Genomic DNA, 3,882 nt, shown 5'->3' with positions numbered 1-3,882 from the left:
ATTATCCTTTTCAAGATGCTAGATGGATGCAAGGAACATAGCTTAAGCATATTATGAATTCTTACACTGATACAATAGAGTAAGAAGATGTAAATATATGTTTTAACATGAAAAATGGTTTTGTCTTATAAGACTAGTTCTTCTTTTGTGTGCACAAATTTAAGTAGTATGCATGCTTCCAATCATGTTTGTGATGATGACGTCTCTCAAACACTAAGTAGAATTTGTCACTCTACTTTGGGAGAAAGAAATGGATTCAAGAGCAGAGATGCTTGGGACAACTAAGTCTCCCAAGCACCAAATGGATTAGTCATCCATTCTGGAATGATGTCGTACGGTAAAAAGGGATCCTCTACCCGCTAAAAACATAGACTAAAGACTAAGGCTTTATCTCCTCTACCTCATAGTCAAGGACGACCATGATTTCAAGAGAGAGGTAATGTCATAAAATCTAATCTCTAACCCACCCAAATGATCTTCTCATATTAAACTAATTAATTAATGTGGGAGAATAAACGGGAATATGAGTTAGAATATAGACATGTGCTTATGGATCTATCTCAACATGAGACCAAAGTCAATGGGTCCAAATTAGAGATGGTCTGTCAAAGAGAAATGCTAGCTAATGGAGTTTGAAAGACCTTAGGGTTAGCTTCATTAAAGACCTCCAAAGGTTAGCGTTAAAAGTCCTTAGACCTAAGACCTTAGGCAAGCTAGGCATGATCTTGAGGTGGGAACCCGGCCCAAGCTTGTCGTGCTTGCGGACTAAGGTGCTTGATTAAAGATCTCCAAAGGTTAGTGTTAAAAGTCCGTAGACCTAATACCTTAGGCAGAGCTTGAGGTGGGAACCCGGCCCAATCTTGTCGTGCTTGCGGACTAAGGTGCTTGATTAAAGACCTCCAAAGGTTAGTGTTAAAAGTCCATAGACCTAATACCTTAGGCAAGCTAGGGTTGAGCTTGAGGTGGGAACCCGGCCCAAGCTTGAGGTGCTTGTCGTGCTTGCTGACTAAGGTGCTTGAGGTGCTTGTCATGTTTTATGACTAAGGTGCTTGAGGGGCTTCGTGACTAAGGTGCTGAAGGGGTGAGATGTTCCCAAAGTCTGCATCCCTACACAAGGGGGGGCGAGCCCTACAAGTAGGGACATGAGAGAGAACACGCACTCACTCATTCAAGGCAAACCAAGTCCAAAGAGGCAACAAGGACACATGTCAAGCTTCTCCCTGTGTTGCCCTCATAAGGTGTCTAAAGCCTATTGGTTGACCTCTAAAGGGGTCCAATGAGAATTTAGTTTTTCTAAATAATTATCTAGGCATTATTAAGTCCTCTCTCTCAAAGGGGTAAGTAGGACACTTGTCGAAATGCTACCCTTGTTGCTTGATATGCACTAAGCATGTGATTGGCTAAGCTTGCAGGGGTTCAATCGAATTCAATGATGAGCTACAAGGAGGGGTCGACCAAAGCAAGCTGGGGGTGTGCTTGGGGGCATAGTCTCTCTCGCACACACTCACATGCTCTTGCTCTCACTTTGTGAAAGTGCAAGAACTCCATCTCCTTGTCCAAGCTTAAGAAGTTGAGAGCCTACACCAACAACTCTTGGCTACGGAATGCAAATACAACTAAGAGCCATGCTTCAATGCTATGCTAACCATCTTCTTCATTTCCATTGCTACTATGCTATGCTAAGCTCTATGACTAATGGTATGAGAGGACACTATTTCTTTCTTGTAAGAATACTTCTTCTTCCTCTTCCCTACCCTCATTCCCTGCTAGCTGTCTCCACCTTTGAAGGTGTTTGAGGTCTTGGGACTAAGGTTGGGGACAAGTTAATGCTTTTACTTAGCTAAGTTACATGCATAATTGTGGTGCATGAATCTCTCTATCTTCATTGCACCATCAAGGTCTCAGGGAACACAAGCTTGTATTGTACCAAGTCTCTCTTTATGGGAGAAGCTATAATACAAAAGCCTTTTGGAGGGGGGACCGCGGCTCCACATAAATCCGGTTCTCAATTTTTGTCAAGTTCTCTAATGGGAGAAGCTATAATACAAAATCCTTTTGGAGGGGGGACCGCGGCTCCACATAAATCCGGTTCTCAATTGTTGTCAAGTTCTCTAATTCTCTCTCTTGGAAAGTATTGTTCGTGCCAAATTAATTAAGTATAATGGTTATGTTGCTATCTCTAATCAAGTTCACCCCCTATTTTCTCAAAGTATTCTCATAAAAATTCTCACTACATTTTTCTTAGTTTCGCTATTCTCAATGTTCATAGTCCATTCCATTACAAACTATTTAGAGAAAAGTTCAGTTTTTGGAATTTATAAGAGATTTTCTCTTTATATTTTATAAAAAGAGTACACAAGTTTAAGCACTTACTTTTAGGCCTACCATATCCACCATTTCAATCCACATGGCATCCACCCATTTGCCCCTTCCATAATCTTCTTTTTAACCCCAGGGCAAATAAAGAGGCCCCCTTAGACCCTATTCCCTTCCTAATATTTGTGTGTGCTTGGTCAAGGGAGAGATAGTGTGAGGTTTGATGGGAGTGTAGATAAGTAAAGTTTGAAGAATTTTAGCACCCAGAATTTCAAATTGGCAACAACAACAGATTTGAAATTTGAAGTTCAATAGGCAATTAGTGGGCATATAATCAACAATTTGTCCAGTAAATCGTGCTTATCGACAATCGAAAATGGGTATACTCACTTCAAAACAATTGCTAAATTTTGTGGATTTGTGAAGATGACTGAGCTAAATAGAGATCTTGATTTGGAAATTGGGGTGCCTTGAAAGAATTTTGGAAGGTCTGACTTGGCATGAGTGGAGAAAGAAAGTGGTTATAATCAGAAGGGACGAGGCTACTAATCAAAGAAGCAATGATTCTCTTGTTTGGAGGGTGTTATTTGAGAAAATATTATGAAAGGGTCTTCAAGCAAGAAACGTCTACAAGATCGCAACTTAGAAGAAATTGAAGACCTTAACTGGTCAAGCACGATTTGAAGTTGAAGGAAGAGATGCTCGTACCATTTCAATTGGGATCCGTGGAGATTGGTGCTTACACATACTCTCTCACTGTTGTAAAACTTAATCAATTCATGCAAAATCTTAAACTATAGATTTGTACTTAGCTACCCATCAATTCTCTCTTCATGCTCGAAGGTAGAATTGCCTTCACCAACATAAATTTGGGAGCGTACTTGGTGAGTTAGTTTTGAATTGCTATCCCCTCAGGTTTTGTTTTGGAATATGAGCAGATGAGTAGAACCAATTGTTAGGCACCAAGAATAGCTCAACTGGGACTTCATGAGCATTGAGAAGAAGCAAGTTGGGTCCCATAGCGCTCCCTATACACGAAGGGCTACTAAATTGAATTGAGCAAAAGGGTTGCAACTTAACCTACTCCTTAACCTACTTTTGTAGTTGTTTGTAGATTGCCATTCAGTCTAGTAATATCGACCATTTAGTCTCTAGACCGTGGAGCATGCACTAATGAGGCAAACATGTAGTTCAACTAACTGAAGAAAGCATTGACAAACTCAAGAAATAAATAAAGCATCAATAGACTTAAAAATCAAATACACTACCGACTTGGTACACGTGTATGGATATCATCCAATTATGTAAGCCGGAGGGTAATGTTTGAATCAAGCTACACAAAAACAATGTGAATAGTTAAACATTTCATTTTGCAACTAGGCACAAAGTGAAAATGCTAAATATACAGTGCACGTCATGCAGAAGTGCCATACAAAAGTATGGTGGAGAGTTGGCACTGTGGTCTCTCCAAAAATTATAAGAAACGAAAGCCGTGCCCTGCCCCGTAGCGTTTATGTGTTGTGCCAAGCAAACATATGAGCATAGAGAATTGGATACATATAACGG

Source organism: Adiantum capillus-veneris, chromosome 1 (genome assembly GCF_014529385.1).
Source record: "Adiantum capillus-veneris isolate H3 chromosome 1, ASM1452938v2, whole genome shotgun sequence".
Taxonomy (NCBI): domain Eukaryota; kingdom Viridiplantae; phylum Streptophyta; class Polypodiopsida; order Polypodiales; family Pteridaceae; genus Adiantum; species Adiantum capillus-veneris.
This window is presented reverse-complemented; position numbering follows the sequence as displayed.